Here is an 18,723-nt window from a genome sequence, read left to right on the forward strand (position 1 = left end):
GGGTGTTAAAATCTCCCACTATTATTGTGTTATTGTTAATTTCCCCTTTCATACTTGTTAGTAATTGTCTTACATATTGCGGTGCTCCTATGTTAGGTGCATAAACATTTATAATTGTTATATCTTCTTCTTGGATTGATCCTTTGATCATTATGTAGTTTCCTTCTTTGTCTCGTTTCACAGCCTTTGTTTTAAAGTCTATTTTATCTGATATGAGTATTGCTACTCCTGCTTTCTTTTGGTCTCTATTTGCATGGACTATCTTTTTCCAGCCCTTCACTTTCAGTCTGTATGCGTCCCTCGTTTTGAGGTGGGTCTCTTGTAGACAACATATATGGGGGTTTTGTTTTTGTATCCATTCAGCCAGTCTTTGTCTTTTGGTTGGGGCATTCAACCCATTTACGTTTAAGGTAATTATTGAAAAGTACGATCCCGTAGCCATTTTCTTTATTGCTTTGGGTTCAAGTTTATACACTCTTTCTGTGTTTCCTGTCTATAGAAGATCCTTTAGCATTTGTTGGAGAGCTGGTTTGGTGATGCTGAATTCCCTCAGCTTTTGCTTGTCTGTAAACCTTTTGATTTCTCCTTCATATTTGAATGAGATCCTTGCTGGGTATAGTAATCTGGGCTGTAGGTTATTTTCTTTCATCACTTTAAGTATATCTTGCCACTCCCTTCTGGTCTGAAGAGTTTCTGTTGAAAGATCAGCTGTTATCCTTATGGGAATCCCCTTGAGTGTTATTTGCTGCTTTTCCCTTGCTGCTTTTAATATTTGTTCTTTGTGTTTGATCTTTGTTAATTTGATTAATATGTGTCTTGGAGTATTTCGCCTTGGGTTTATCCTGTTGGGGACTCTCTGGATTTCTTGGACTTGGGTGATTATTTCTTTCCCTATTTTAGGGAAGTTTTCAACTATTATCTCCTCAAGTATTCTCTCATGGTCTTTCTTTTTGTCTTCTTCTTCTGGGACTCCTATGATTCGAATGTTGGAGCGTTTAACATTGTCCCAGAGGTCTCTAATATTGTCCTCATTTCTTTTAATTCGTTTTTCTTTTTTCCTCTCTGTTTCATTTATTTCTACAATTCTATCTTCTAGTTCGCTTATCCTGTCTTCTGCCTCTGTTATTCTACTGTTTGTTCCCTCCAGAGTGTTTCTGATCTCATCTATTGCATTATTCATTGTATATTGACTCTTTTTTATTTCTTCTAAGTCCTTATTAAATCTTTCTTCCATCTTCTCAATCCTTTTCTCCAGGTTATTTATCTGTAACTCCATTTTACTTTCAAGATTTTGAATCATTTTCACCATCAAAATTCGAAATTCTTTATCAGGTAGATTCCCTATATCTTCTTCTTTTGTTTGTGTTGGTGGGCAATTATCTTGTTCCTTTACTTGCTGGGTATTTCTCTGCCTCTTCATCTTGCTTATATTGCTTTGCTTGGGGTGTCCTTTCCCTCTTCTTGCAGTTTGTGGAGTTCTCTTTATTATGTAGTTTCTTCGCTGTGTGTGGGGTTGGACAGGTGACTTGTCCGGGTTCCCTGGTTAGGGAAGTATGTGTCAGTGTTCTGGTGGGTGGAGCTGGATTTCTTCTCTTTCCTTTAGAAGACAATGGGCTGCTTTTCTGGGAGCCTGATGTCCTCTGCCAGTATTCAGAAGTTGTTTTGTGGACTTTACTCCACGTTCAAATGTTCTTTTGATGAATTTGTGGGGAAGAAAGTGGTCTCGCCATCTTGTTCCTTCCTCCCCAGAACACTGGATTCTTATATTCCACTTGGTCGTGGAGTATCTCTTCCCAGCTGCTCCAGCAAGGTGCAGCCGCTGTACCTTACCTTGGACGAGGGGTATCTCCTCAAGGCCGCCCCTCCTGCTTTGAATGTGGATCAGCTCCTCTCGGCCCTCCGGTGCCCAAGCAGCCACCGCCTCCTGGACGTGGTACAGCTCCTCTCGGCCACCGCCCTAACCCTGGGCGCGGAGCAGCTACTCTCAGCCACGATTCTGCACGTGGTCGGTTGCGCCGGGAGCCGGGCGTCTCTCGCGTCTGCGCCGCCGGGAGCCGGGCGTCTCTCGCGTCTGCGCCGCCCGCAACTTTTAAATCAATAAGAACTTAGTATTCAAATTTTATTACTTTTTCTTATTTATTTTGGAATAATTTTCTAAAATTGGGTTACATTATTTATTATTATTCCATTATTTTATTTTTGTGTTTTTATCATTTCTGAATATTTTAATACCCTATTTTTTATTACATAAAGCTTTATGATTATGCAATATACCTTTTGTCAAAGTTAAATCACCATCAGTTCAATTCAGTTCAGTCGCTCAGGCGTGTCTGACTCTCCGCGACCCCATGAATCACAGCATGCCAGGCCTCCCTGTCCATCACCAACTCCCGGAGTTCACTCAAACTCATGTCCACAGAGTCAGTGATGCCATCCAGCCATCTCATTCTCTGTTGTCCCTTTCTCCTCCCGCCCCCAACCTTTCCCAGCATCAGAGTCTTTTCCAGTAAGTCAACTCGTCGCATGAGGTGGCCAAAGTATTGCAGTTTCAGCTTTAGCATCAGTCCTTCCAATGAACACCCAGGATTGATCTCCTTTAGAATGGACTGGTTGGATCTCCTTGCAGTATAAGGGACTCCCAAGAGTCTTCTCCAACACCACAGTTCAAAAGCATCAATTCTTCGCCGCTCAGCTTTCTTCACAGTCCAACTCTCACATCCATACATGACCACGGGTAAAACCATAGCCTTGACTAGATGGACCTCTGTTTGGCAAAGTAATGTCTCTGCTTTTTAATATACTATCAAGGTTGGTCATAACTTTCCTTCTAAGGAGTGAGCATCTTTTAATTTCATGGCTGCAATCAGCATCCGCAGTGACTTTGGAGTTCAAAAAAATAAAGTCTGACACTGTTTCCACTATTTCCCCATCTATTTCCCATGAAGTGATGGGACCAGATGCCATGATCTTTGTTTTCTGAATGTTGAGCTTCAAGCCAACTTTTTCACTCTCCTCTTTCACTTTCATCAAGAGACTTTTGAGTTCCTCTTCACTTTCTGCCATAAGGATGGTGTCATCTGCATATCTGAGGTTATTAATATTTCTCCCGGCAATCTTGATTCCAGCTTGTGCTTCTTCCAGCCCAGCGTTCCTCATGATGTACTCTGCATATAAGTTAAATAAGCAAGGTGACAATATACAGCCTTGATGTACTCCTTTTCCTATTTGGAACCAGTCTGTTGTTCCATGTCCAGTTCTGACTGTTGCTTCCTGACCTGCATACAGGTTTCTCAAGAGGCAGGTCAGGTGGTCTGGGATTCCCATCTCTTTCAGAATGTTCCACAGTTTATTGTGATCCAAACAGTCAAAGGCTTTGGCATAGTCAATGAAGCAGAAATAGATGTTTTACTGGAACTCTCTTGCTTTCTCCATGATCCAGCGGGTGTTGGCAATTTGATCTCTGGTGCCTCTGCCTTTTCTAAAACCTGCTTGAACATCTGGGAATTTGCGGTTCACATATTGCTGAAGCCTGGCTTAGAGAATTTTGAGCATGACTTTACTAACGTGTGAGATGAGTGCAATTGTGCGGTAATTTGAGCATTCTTTGGCATTGCCTTTCTTTGGGATTGGAATGAAGACTGACCTTTTCCAGTCCTGTGGCCACTGCTGAGTTTTCCAAATTTGCTGGCATATTGAGTGCAGCACTTTCACAGCATCATCTTTCAAGATTTGAAATAGCTCAACTGGAATTCCATCACCTCCACTAGCTTTGTTCGTAGTGATACTTTCTAAGGCCCACTTGACTTCACATTCCAAGATGTCTGGCTCTAGGTCAGTGATCACGTTATCGTGACTATCTTGGTCGTGAAGATCTTTTTTGTACAATTCTTCTGTGTATTCTTGCCACCTCTTCTGCTTCTGTTAGGTCCATACCATTTCTGTCCTTTATCGAGCCCATCTTTGCATGAAATGTTCCCTTGGAATCTCCAATTTTCTTGAAGAGATCTCTTGTTTTTCCTCTTCTGTTGTTTTCCTCTATTTCTTTGCATTGATTGCTGAGGAAGGCTTTCTTATCTCTCTTTATTATTCTTTGGAACTCTGCATTCAGATACTTATATCTTTCCTTTTCTCCTTTGCTTTTCACTTCTCTTCTTTTCACATCTGTCCACTTTAAAGCTACTTGCTTTAAAATGATTTTTAGAGAAATTCTGTGGCAGTCCAGTGTTTAGGACTGTTCACTTCCACTGCAGGGGGCAAAGGTTTGATCCCTGGTTGAGGAACTGGCATCCTGCAAGCTCCATGCCCCAAAAATAAATAAATAAAAATCTTAATATCTTTCTTTTTTGGTTTATGTTTTCTGGCTTATTTCTGACTAATACTTTACTTTTAATCCTTTCCTGTCATTTTTTAGTGCAGTTCTTATAAATTAACATATTTTGACTTTGTTTAACAGTCAAGTCTGAGAGTCTTTGCAGTATAAGAGAATTTTACTCATTTATACTTAGTGACATAAAATCTAATGTTTATAATAGTTAACCTTTGAGAGATACTTACAAGTACTATTTTAAATACTTTTATCTAGTAACACATTTAATTCTTATAACAGCTGTGTCAGGTCAGTGGTACTAATATACATATTTTACAGATCTGGAAACTGACATACATAGTGATTCTAAGTGACTTATATGGTTACAGGGGTAAAATGCAGAAGATCCAGGAAGTGTACCTAAGATCTGGCCATAAAGCCTGTGTTAACAACCAAGCTTTATTGTCAGCTAGTTTTATGTTGATTTTGAAAAATGTATAGTATCTTACATATTCATTGTGTGGTCTACAAAGATCTTTGACATAGTCATTTCAAGTTGTTACAAGTATGTATTTTTACACATAGTCCAGCTGTTGTGGTAGTTTTCATCTATACTCTGAATCATAAAATTCTGGAATAATATTGGTCTACATGCTTAATTTGTGGTTCTGTTGAAACTATGTATCATTTTATATTTTCTGGGTGAAGGGTGAAGGAAAGGCTCACTCTCTGCCAGCCTAAGAGTTCTATTATCTATTGTATGTTTTTATTCCATTGTGTCCATAGAATTCAAATTACACTTTTCCTCTTTTAACTTTATGGATGCAATTGCTACGACCACCTCTCTCAGGATACTTTGGAATTGTTACAGTGCAGCCACTGACATCTGAGACCCTAGAAGCAAGACAAATGTTTTAAGTTTAAGGATGATCACAGGAGTCCAATAGATCCCACAGTATAGGCAGACACTTAACAGATTGAAGTAAATGTAAAAGAAAAGCTGACTGGAGAAGTAAAATTGAGGAATGTAGAGTGGAAAGTGTCTGACATTCAAGATCTTAAATAACTTTAGTGCTTGCTTTAAGCTTAGTGAATATGATTAATCTCTATTAAAAGACTAAATGAAAGAGAATGATATTGAAACTACTTTTAAATAATTACGGAGTCTATTATGAAAATAATAATTGGTGCATTGAATTGATGAGACGAAGTAGTAATTATAAGAACCGAAAATAAATAATAAAGATAAGATCAAAAAAGGAGAAATCAGAGATAATAGCATAAATGGAAGGGAGAACCAAGTAATGTGGACTTCCCAGGTACCTCAGACGGTAAAGAATCCACCTGCAATGTGGGAGACCTCGGTTTAGTCCTTGGTTTGGGAAGATCCCGTAGAGGAGGGCATGGCAACCTACTCCAGTATTTTTGCCTGGAGGATCCCCATGGACAGAGGAGCCTGGTGGGTTACGATGCATGGGGTCACAAAGAGTTGGACAGGACTAAGTCCAGCCAAGTAATATAACTTTGTATATTTTTAAATTAAGTAACTTTGTTGGCCCACTAGAAGGGAGTCCTGAGGTTCACAGTGTTTCTGCAGATGCTCAGTTGCATACAGGAAATAAACAACACAGGATTCTGGCCAAGTCAGCAGTGCTGGGAAAGATAAGCATCTAGCAGAAATGACTACCTTGTCTACAAAATTAACTGTATGGTTAGTTGTTATGAACAAATTCTCCTGAACAGCAACTCTAGATAATATTTAAGCTGTTTCAAATGAAGAAATACTCATGCAACTTAAGTGAGATACTAAATCTGTTGTGAATTATGATATGCATTAAATTTTACCCAACTTTACTTGAAAAAAATTAAATAACTTTGTATTTTTGACAAAAATGTTGAGTAAATTTTTTAACTTTTTGTCCAAACTGATATGCTTGCGTAACAAAAATAACTGGAATTTTTCTACTGGAACTTATTTTACATTCAACATTATAATGTAATAGTTTTTCTATTTTTTAATTTTTAAAATAACCCAGAGCAAAAGTACAATGTCTGCTCAAGGAAAGCAACCAAAGAAATAGTGTGAAAATTAACAATACCCATCTATTACTTATCAAACTAATGCAATTAAAGAAATAAAAGATAAAATATATATCATATATTATTCATATTTATTTTGAAAACACTATGTCGTATCTTGGCTATTATGAATAATGTATTAAACATGGGAGTGCAGATATCTTTTCTGTACCCTGTTTTAATTTATTTTGGATAAATACTTAGAGGTGTATATATATGATATGATAGTTCTATTTTTAATATTTTGAGGAACCCCCATACTGTTTTCCATAGTGGTTAAATCAACTTACGTTCTCACTAACCCAGTGTATAAGGGTTCACTGTTCTTAATGTTCTCACCAATACCTATCTCTAGTTTTCAAGATGGTAACCATTCTAACAGATTATTTTCAATAGCCAAGATATGGAAACAACCTAAGATATGTCAATAAGTGAATGAAGCCAATGAATGATTGAATGAAGCCAAGATATGTCAATGAATGAATGGATAAAAAAACATGTATATAATTTATATATCATATATATGATGTTTATCAACAATAAGAAAGAAAGAAATCCTGCCATTCGTGGCAAAGTGAGGTAAGTCAGACAGAGAATGACAAATGCCATATGAAATTGCTTATATGTGGAATCTAATGTAGATGAACCACAAAAGCAGAGTACAGAAGTAATTACCGGGGACTGGAAGGTGGAGAAATTGGGGAGATGTTGGTCATATGGTACAAGTTTGCAGTTAAAAGATGAATAACTTCTGGAGATCCAATACACAATATAGTCAACAATATTATGTTGCATACTTTAACATTTCTAAGAAACTAGAACTTAAATTTTCTTACCACCAAAAAGAAACATTAATTTTGTGACTTAAATGTTAATTATGTGACTTGATAGGATCACATAGAGAAGTTAGTTAACACTATAGGTGGCAATATTATTACAATGTATAAATGTATCAAATTAATATGTTGAAAAGCACAAGCTGGAATCAAGATTGCCAGGAGAAATATCAATAACCTCAGATATGCAGATGACACCACCCTTATGGCAGAAAGTGAAGAGGAACTGAAGAGCCTCTTGATGAAAGTGAAAGAGAGTGAAAAGTTTGGCTTGAAGCTCAACATTCAGAAAACGAAGATCATGGCATCTGGTCCCATCACTTCATGGAAAATAGATGGGGAAACAGTGGAAACAGTGTCAGACTTTATTTTTTGGGGCTCCAAAATCACTGCAGATGCTGACTGCAGCCATGAAATTAAAAGATGCTTACTCCTTGGAAGGAAAGTCATGACCAACCTAGACAGCATATTAAAAAGCAGAGACATTACTTTTCCAACCAAGGTCCGTCTAGTCAAGGCTATGGTTTTTCCCGTGGTCATGTATGGATGTGAGAGTTGAACTGTGAAGAAAGCTGATCGCCGAAGAATTGATGCCTTTGAACTGTGGTGCTGGAGAAGACTCTTGAGAGTCCCTTGGATTGCAAGGAGATCAATCCTGGGTGTTCATTGGAAGGACTGATGCTAAAGCTGAAACTGCAATACTTTGGCCACCTCATGCGACGAGTTGACTTACTGGAAAAGACTCTGATGCTGGGAAAGGTTGGGGGCGGGAGGAGAAGGGGATGACAGAGAATGAGATGGCTGGATGGCATCACCGGCTCTATGGACATGAGTTTGAGTGAACTCCGGGAGTTGGTGATGGACAGGGAGGCCTGGCGTGCTGTGATTCATGGGGTCGCAAAGAGTCGGACACGACTGAGCGACTGAACTGAACTGAACTGATACCTTAAACTTACAACACAGTGTAATATGTCAATTATATCGCAATTGAAGGTATGTTTATGTTGATAACATATGAAATAATCCCATAAAGATGATTAAATTAGTAACAATGAAGACAACACAGTGTTTAACCACAAACCATGCATATTAGAAAATAGATATTAGAAAGTTGATTAAAACAAGTTCCCTAGTATGTGGGGTTAATTAATCATTTTAACTGGTAGGCTTTGTTTAAGACCTATTTGTTGAGTGATTGAATGAGTACTTGCTGAGCTTACTGGTTTGAAAGAATCTACTGTGCATCCATTCAGTACTACCCAGGAAAAGTGTACAGTTAGACTTTTCTTGGGGGAAAATAAATGACCAGCTTCATGTTTTCAGGCCATGCAACCAAGTATATGATTCTGTTTAATTATCTTATTCTCTGAATCTATTGATTACTTTTCTTTTCCTGGAATATGACAGTTTTTCCGGTAGTAAGCTTGCTTTTTTATTTTTACAGAGGCAAAAGGAGAGGGAGTAAAGTTCAGTTAAACTTTAGATTATCTGCTCCTTAACTAACTAAATAAATGTAACATCCCTACAGATTCAAGGAATTTTACATATGAACATGTACACATATAAACATACATATATGTATATGTAAGTATGTATATATGTATATATCTTCCTATAAAAACAACTTTTGTAGGAGGAAGAAAGGCTGTGATTATCTAAAGATTTTCTGTCTGTGTTCAGTCACTCACTCGTGTCTGACTCTTTGTGACCCCATGGACTGTAGTCCATGAGGTTCCTCTGTCTGTGGAATTATCCAAGCAAATATACTAGAGCGTGTTGCCATTTCCTTCTCTAGGGGATCTTCCCAACCCAAAGATTGAACCTATGTCTTCTGCATCTCCTGCATTGGCAGGCAGACTCTTTATCACTATGTCATCTGGGAAGCTCAAAGAACTTGTAGGATCTTTCAGTTATTTGTTTCCTTATTATGGGCTACTTAGGTGCTTTAGTACAATGTTAAATACAAATGTTGACAATGGATGTATTTTTTGCTTGTCTCTGAATATAGAGAAACTATTTCTGATGTTTAATTTTATTATAAAGTATGATGTTTACTGAAGGAATTGGGTAGGTACTTTATTCAGGTTAAAGAAATTTTGGTATTTAAACTATTTTGTTGACATGAAAATCTAAGCTTTGAAATTCATCTCAAAGTTTTTGCACCTATTGAAGTAGTCATAAGGTTTTTCTCCTTTAATAGGTTTATTAGGGAAGTTACAATAATAGATTGATTAAAGTTAAACCAACCATGCATTCTTGGAATGAGTGTGCATTGATCATAAATACATAAATATTTATATTGACTGGATTTAGCTCACTAATATTTTATTCATCATATTTCAACTGTTTATGAATGAAATTCGATTCTAATTTTCTTCTCTCATATTGCCCTTGTCCTATTCTTTGACATAAAGGTTACAGTGACTTCATATTACTTGGGGAACATTCTTTTCTCTTCCTTCTTCTCCCCTGTTTCTCTTCCATATTCCTTACCAATTCACTTTTTTCTTTCATTTTCTTTTTCTTTCTTTCATTTCTCTAGAATAGCTTGCTGTTAGGTAGACTTAGATTATTGAACCCATCTAGACTTGGGGATTTTTGTAGCAGTGCCTGTTTGTTTCATTTTGTGGCATGGGAGTAGGTTTCAGACTACTGGTTGAATGTATTTAATAGTCTTAAATAAATTTAGGTTTTCTAATTCTTCCTGGAGTCTGTTGTAGTTGATTATATTTCCTATTAAAATGGTCCTTTATTTTGCATTTCAGATTTAAAAGACTAATATTGTTGATAGTCTTGAGGTTATTTCTAAGTAAATAATTCAGTATTACAGAATAGAGCAGGAAAATAATAGTACAGTTACTATATGACTAGTAGTTAGAAGACATGATTTTATCATCACATCTCTGTTACTAAATATACATGGTGGCTTAGGCAAAATGTTTTATTGCATGAATTCTATTCCTTGCTTAGAATTTTGGAAAATAGATAGAATTGTTTTGATAATTAAATGAGACAATATATGTAAAATGTTAAACCTCTTCTCAAAAGGAATTTCCAAATATATATTAGTTCTATTTCTCTCTTCCTTTTTATGACTATTCGTAGATATCTATTTTGTGAATTACCTTCAGTGATTTCTTAGCCTTATGTAATCCCTTTCCCTAAGCCAACATATTTCCTGGTATATTAATTTCTTCTTGTATGATTCATACTTAATAATATAGAATAATTTTAATATGCTGATGATTGATTTTCTAAAAGATTAACAAAAAGTTTCTTAAAGGATAAGCAAAGAGATCTATGGGCTTCCCTGGTGGCTCGGTGATAAAGCATTTGCCTGCCAATGCAGGAGACTCAGGTTTGATACTTAGGTCAAGAAGATGACAACCCATTCCAGTATTCTTGACTGCGAAATCCCATGGACAGAGAAGCCTTGCAGGCTACAGTCCATGGGATCACAAAAGAGTTAGACATGACAAAGCAACTAAATAACAACAACAAAAGAGATGCATTGATGAAAGAAAGCAAAGTTTCTTAAGCCCAGTGCATTAAGATAAAACATGACCTGCTGCTGCTGCTGCTAAGTCGCTTCAGTTGTGTCTGACTCTGTGCGACCCCATAGACGGCAGCCCACCAGGCTCCCCCGTCCCTGGGATTCTCCAGACAAGAACACTGGAGTGGGTTGCCATTTCCTTCTCCAATGCGTGAAAGTGAAAAGTGAAAGTGAGGTTGCTTAGTCGTGTCCGACTAAGTGACCCCATGGACTGCAGCCTACCAGGCTCCTCCGTCTATGGGATTTTCTAGGCAAGAGTACTGGAGTGGCTTGCCATTCTAGTGACATGACCTAGATAGGATCTTATTAGTGTCTCAGAATAGGGAGGTCAGGGTAAGATCTTTTTTAGGATTTAAGAGTCTTGTCTGAGATTTTAAGGTAAGCTCTGCAGGGAGAAGAATAGGTTGGAATGGAGGATATAATGAATTAAGTTTTGGTAAGTAATATATTAATCTTGGTAAATAAAATTACTGGATAGTTCACAGAATTATCTTTCAGAAGCAAGTATTTCTAGAACTATAACCAAGTTTATTTTGTTTGTTTTCAGTGGTAACAATGGACTGGAAAGTATGCACTATCTCAGCATTGCTTAATTTAGGTACAGGAAAATAATCCTGCTCACATCATCTTTTAACACAGTGTCAAGGATGTCTATTTACTGCAGTTTTCAGTGACATTCTTTTGGTAATTTCTAATCAGAAACTGTGATATAGAACATTATGATATGACGATGATTTGTGTTTGATATGTCATGATTATGTGTACATCTGATGGTAGTCATTTCACTTTTTGTAAGTGGTGCATATTCTTGTTCTTTTTGTTGGGAGATCATGTGTTGCATCTTTTATTGAGATGGAATAGTCATTGTATGGAAGCCTTGGGAACACTGAAAATCAAAAATTTGATCCATGCAACACATACAAAAACAGAAGTATTATAAACAGAGTTTTCAGTCTGCTTCTGAATTAAGAGCACGAATTAAGCCAAGAGACCAAAACCCATCCACACTAAAGATTCTGTAGAACTGATATGGAAACTTTTGTTGTTTAGTCGCTCAGCTGTGTCTGTATGCAACTCCATCAACTGCAGCATGCCAGGCCTCCCTGTCCCTCACCATCTATTGGAGTTTGCTCAAACTCATGTCCGTTGACTCGGAGATGCCATCCAGCCATCTCAGTCATCCCCCTATCCTCCTGCCTTTAATCTTTCCTAGTGTCAAAGTCTTTTCCATGAGTCAGCTCTTCGCCTAATTGTACTATTTATTTCTTTTCTGAAATCATTTTTTTTTCTCTAAAACCATGGAGATCTGTCAGAATATAAGAACAACATTCTTCACCTAAGAAAACACATGTTCCACCTGAAGTTGTCAGAATTGTATATAAGCAAATCCTACTTTGAACCATCACCTGTCCAATTTTATGAATTTCTTGGGTGAGAAGTTCGGTCTTATTGTCGTTATCCTACTATTCCCTGTGCTAAAGCATGTAGGTGTTTTTGACCCAGTTTTCTGGTCTCTTTGTTCTTGTTGTTTAGTCATGATGTCATGTTTGACTCTTCTGTAACCCGACAGACTGTAGCCTGCTGGGCTCCTCTGTCCGTGGGGTCCTCCAGGCAATAATACTGGAGTGGGTTGTCATTTTCTTCTCCAGGGGATCTTCCTGACAGAGGGATCAAATGCCCCATGTCTCCTGAATTGGCAGGTGGATTCTTTACCTCTAAGCCAGCTGGGAAGCCCTTTCAGGTCTCTTATGTAATGTGATGTAAATAGGTTTGGAGGATGACGAAATTAATCAGAAGTTCTCCTTCGGGGTTAAAGTTTTGAACTCAGATTGAGATCCTCTTTTATCTTTCTTGGATCAAAGTGTCTCTTTTCCTTTGAAGGGGAAAAGTTAATGGTAAACTGGACTCTGGATAATATCAGACACCATATTGATTGCAAGTATTAGTTTATTGAGGTAAAATATCATATTTAAATTATAGATAGTAACCAATAGATTTTTTTGTGCCCCAAATCCAATAATAATATTTTTAGGTCTGTCAGTTATCTGTTTCAGCTGAAATAATCAAACAGTATTATTGAATAGCATGTAAATGTTTTGCCATCATTCATCAATAATCACCAATGAACCAGGGTGTGACACTTCTAATGCAGCGATCATCTGATATACATAAAGCAAGAGTTTAGATTTGAGTCTAAGTGAGGTGGTTTTCTTATCACTTCTATTATAAAAGTCAACCTCAGACTATATGCCAATACTTATTTAGCTTTTTTGCCAGGTTTTATTTCTGTGAAAATTTTGCTACCAATACAGACCCCTGTGAAAGGACTCAGATGTTGATTCTGTGAAAATAAGAACCTTCCCATAAAGGTGCATCCTTAAAAGTGTTTTAGATTCCTGGTTTCTGTCTTATTGCATTGTTTGCAATGCCTTAGTATTTCAATCCATGTACCTAGGAGACAACTTTTTTATTATTTTAAACTGGTATCATAGGAAGCTGGACGGAACTGAACTATAAGTGAATATAAACACAACAGTTGGATTGGTTGGATGTTTTAGTCTAACTCAAACAGGTTAATTATTGTCTGATATTTGACTTATACCAAGGCCTAAGAAGGAAAAAAAAACTATTAAAGATAGAGACTTTGAGGTATCATAATTACCAAGTGAAAAATAAATATCTGTTAATAATACAGAATTTCAAAACAGTAAAAAGAAAATAAAATAGCTATGAAAAATTAAAAATCAAAACACATGGAGACTGAGGTAAGACTGTGAGTCTGTGATTCTAGGATTTTGCTTTGTGGTTTGCTTTCTGCTTCATGCACTTGCCATCTTTATCTGAAGGTGTTGTGATGGTGGAAGCTTTCTACTTTGTACAGTTGTCTACTTGCTCTGAAAGTTGTTGCAAACTCTTTGTCATACTCTCAAAGTTTGTCTACTTCTTAAGGATTCCTTAAAGTCTTCAGCTTGAGGTCTTCAGAAGAATATAGATGGAAGGAATAACAATCTTGTCTTTTACTATTATATTTGTTGTTAACAGCTGATAATTCCCTTCAGTTGTCTTAATGGAAATTTTTTTCTATGTCTTTTCCAGTTGATGAAATCTCCAGAAACAATATCATAATGGTAGAGATTGAAATCCTTTATTTAGGCATAGCAGACAGTGAATCTTTAAAGATGCAATCCATGTTTGCCATGGGAGAACACTTGTACACAGTGCAAAACAAGGCAAAGCAATTTCAAAAAAAGCCTGTTTGACAATCCCTCTAAACTTGTCTATTTTGAGACTCTAGCATAGGCCTAGGTTGGGCTTATCAAACTTAAAGCAATTTTCTTTCAATAGATTGTGTTTTAGAGACTCACCATGGTAAGTGACAAGGATAGCTAAAGAGATTATTGTTTGAATTGTTGGTTGTATTATCTTTTCCACCAAAGATAACCATTTTTTGAATCTAAACAGATAACCAGAACATTCATAGCCCAAAAGAAATTTAGCATTTGGGAGCTTTTAAAAAGAAATCAGAGCTCAAATCCAATGAAGAACCTTCCTCACTGTCAAAATTGGAGACATTCCTCAGTGGGTGATCCAAAGAAATACAAGGGAGAGCCTCATCCATGTAAGGGTTTTGAGCCACATCTGCTGGGATATCATGACTGAATCTTAGGACCTCAGTTGGAAAACCTTAAGATGAATCTTGCAAGGTAGGGACCTGATTGGGTTTTGGATAGTTTATAACAATAGCTTCAAATTATTGAACACTTTCTTGTATTGATCTTGGTGAGTAAGTTGATAGGCTTGCTATATAAACTATTTTATTTTACTAGTTAATTTTAGTAAAATACTAAAACTACTTTAATTTTAGTTAGCTCATAGTCTCCTCTTATAGTAACAACTATTTCCGGTAACAAGATATTGTTGCTGTTTTCACTGTCGTTTAACACTTGGCCAGAAAGAAATGCTTGCACCCAGGATTATTAAACACAGAGATAGAAAATCATGTTGATTTTTATTCTTAACAATAATGTAAGTATATTTACATTAGAAGACAAGTCTGTTAAAAGAAAATTTAATGTAATCTTAATTTAAATCTCAATGACTTTTGAATTGTCTGTATCATTTCTCTCTTCTGTTAGTAAGGAAAATTATTCACTATTGCATGAATCACATACTTTTTCAAATAAAAATATCTTCTCTGAGTTTAACATACTGTGAAATTAATGTTTATTTAATGCTTTAAATGTTTACTAATTATTTAAAATGCATGTTTTAAGTGGCAAATCTCAACCTATGAATCAAGAACTTGATATATGAAATGGTAAACAGTGTTGTGCCTTTTGCAGTAGATCACATTAGATTTCTTTTGTTAATCGCAATGATAATAACTCACTGGACAGTTTGCTTACTTGCTTAGCAGTCTGCCACTAATTGATATGCTGAACCAACAGGGCCACCACTTACGCTAGATTTGTCCTTTGCCTATTAACACCACTCCAGAATGAGCCCTCAAGAGGTTTCATTTTAAACTGTCTATTGACTGTTAGTTCTAGGATAACCCTTAAATGGTGAGCTTCCAGTTCAGTTAAAAATGACAAAATATTGATCAGCCCTCAAAATAGAGAGCAATATATCATATATATAATCTCTATAATATAAAAAAGTAAATCTTCTGTATAAGACACAATGTCTACCTTGGTTCATTATCTATACTAGAAATATCCACAAATTAAATAACTGAGTGGTTAAGGACATATAAAACTTAATTTGGAATGTGTCTTTCTAAATTATTTGTCGAAATAATATACAATGGCAGGAGGCAAAGTGTAAAATCTGTCCCAAAAGCATCCAAATCTCAGTTTTATAAAAGTCATAACTACTTCATTACTTCAGCTTTCTGAGCTTTTATTTCTTCATCTGTTCAATGAGTAAAAACGAGGTTGCTGAAAATTACATGGGAGAGTATCTATAAAATTCCAAAGTGAAATGCCTTGCATAAAAACAGGAATGATTTAGCTATTTGTTTTCTCAATGGGTCATGTAATTATGTGTTTATAATAGTATAGATCATTTGCCTATCAGTCAAATGGAAATTGATCTTTTCTCTGTTTGTATTCCCATGCATGCAGGCATGCTAAGTCACTTCAGTCATGTTTGACTCTTTGAGACCCTATGAACTGTAGCCCACCAGGCACCACTGTCCATGGGATTTTCCAGGCAAGGATATCGGAGTAGGTTGCCATGCCCTCCTCCAGGGGATCTTCCTGACCCAGGGATCGAACCAGCGTCCCATGTCTCCTGCATTGGCAGGCTTGTGCTTTACCACTAGCACCACCTGGGAATCCCATATCTTACTACTTGCAGCCATAACATAGTATTGTTCAGTCACTTGCTTTGGCAGGTGGGTTCTTTACACTAGTGCCACTAAGGAAACCTCTTGCATTCCCATACCATTTTCCTATACATTTCATGGCCTTTATATTAAACTTTGTTTTATAATTAATCATACTTATGAACTTTCCTAATTCAGTGAGATTCAAGAATCAGTTTTGAGGTATTTTTCTCCTATTAATCACTATCTTCAACAATACCCGGCCTTTCCTGTCACGTAAAAACATTTTAGGCTGATTCCATAATTTTCTGATCAGTTTCTAATATTTAAATGTTCAGTCTAGATTGAAACTTCAATCACAAGGCCAATGCTTATCTTCCTTTTAGAATAAGCCAAGCAAGTCATCAGTTCAATGGGTAAGAGGAATGATCTGCTCCTTTCCTCCTCTTTCTCTCCTCTTACATGTTAGTCCTGGAAGAGAGGGATAAAGGACAGGTGCTGATCTGATCCCTATCAAAGACCTGAGTTGACTGTTAGAACATGCCATCTTACATCAGTGCTTTCTGGGTAAAGGATACTGATTTCTACCTTTCTTTTGAAGCATAGGTACTAATATCTGCAAAGGAGCCTGTAGAAGTACGTCCTTCATGCCTCTACTCTTGTATAATCCAAATGCCTGTCCAGCTGTTTCTCTTCCAGATTCCTTTAGCTGTTTTCTCAAAGGTACAACCCACATTCTTTTGCAATTCAAGTTCTGTTTCCTAATGATGAGTGATTCGTCTTCATGATTGATTAACCATAGCTTGTTCCTCGCTAGGCCAAGGGAGAGATGCCTCTAAACTACCCCAAACTCTCTCTCTCTCTCTCTCTATTCTTCCATTACTCTCAAATTATTGCTCTCTTTACTTAAAAAGTGGAAGGATTAATGTCAGATTAATATGAACAGTTCATAGAAATCTCAGAACTGTCCAATTGTTTTTTAAGCCTTCCCTTACTTGCTTTAGGAAGAAGGCCATGTAACACCTTTGATGACCCCTGGGTATATTCTCTCTCTCTCTCTATGTGTGTGTATATATATATATATATATTTATATTTGAGAATATACCCCTGAGGTATATTCTCTTATTACAATGGAATTAAATAAGAGATTGATTTTTCAAAAAAGTAGTAAATCCCTAAATGTTTTAAATTTATAAAACACATTTAAAAGTAGCCCATGGGTGAAAAAGAAATCACAAATTTTAGAAAATATTTCAAACTGAGTTTAAAAAAATACCAAAATTTATAGGAAGCAGTTAAAGTAATGCTAAAGGCAAAATTTTTAACTTTAAAAAGATTTTATTCATTCATTGCCTTTATTTGGATTATCTTGGAATATGTCTAATGAGGGCTTCCCTGGTGGCTCAGCCATAAAGGATCTGCCTGCTAAATGCAAGCGATAGGGGTTTGATCCCTGGGTCAGCAAGATCTCCTGGAGAAGGAAATGGCAGTCCACTCCAGTATTCTTACCTGAAAAATCCCATGGACAGAGGAGTCTGGCAGGCTACAGACCATGGAGTCTGTCCAACAAAGAGCTGGACATGGTTTAGCAACGAGACAACAATGTCTCATGTGTACCTGAAAAAATGTGTATTCTGCCATTGCTGGATAAAGTAGTTCATAAATGTCAGTAAGATTAAGGTGATTAAAAGTGATACTCATATCTTCCATGTTCTTACTGATAACAAAGTGTTAGCAAATTGAAACTGGAAATATAAAAACTGAGAATACATTATGAATGAATGAGATTTATCTGAGGCTTAATATTCACAAATTAATGTAAATCACCATATTAACAGAATAAAGAAGAGAATTCATATGACCATCACAATAGGTGCAGAAAATGTGTCTGACAAAATGCAATATGCTTTAATAATAAAAATTTTAGCAATTTCTGGAATAGAAAAGAACTTTCTTCACCTAATAAGAGTAGCTATGAAAATTCACAGTTAACATTTTGCTTAATAATTAATTGAATGTAGTCCTCAGAGACAAGGAGCAAAGCAAGAATATCTACTCCCATGACTTAACATTTGCCATAGTACTGGAGATTCAAGCAACTGGAGGTAAGGCAAAAGCTTAGAAAAGAAGTAAAATCATTTTTTAATTCTCAGATGACATGGTTGATTTTACAGAAAATCCAAAGGAATGTATAAAATAACTACAAGGAGTAAGTAATGTTGTTCAGTCATTAAGTCATGTCAAACTCTTTGTGATCCAATGGACTATAGCACACCAGGCTCTTCTGTCCTCCACTATCTCCCAGTTTGCTCAAATTCATGTCATTGAGTCAGTGATGTTATCTAACCTTGTCTTCTGCTGCCGCTTTCAAAATATGTAAACTCAACATGCAAAAATCAATTTCATTTTTATACAACAAAACTTTATAAAATGAAGTTTTAAAAATTATATTTACTGTATAAAGCATTAAACATTGTAAAATATTTAGTCACATGGTGGGTTTTTATGACATAGAAGCTCAGATCTTCAGTTTTAGAAAACTGCCTTGTGTTTGCATAATTTTTCTCCATTTTTGTGTTCTTTTTGGAATTTCAATAAGTCAAGATACTTAATCCTCAA

The sequence above is a fragment of the Moschus berezovskii genome, chromosome 4, assembly GCF_049115385.1.
Source record: "Moschus berezovskii isolate FMDL1 chromosome 4, NW_MosBer_1.0, whole genome shotgun sequence".
NCBI lineage: Eukaryota > Metazoa > Chordata > Mammalia > Artiodactyla > Moschidae > Moschus > Moschus berezovskii.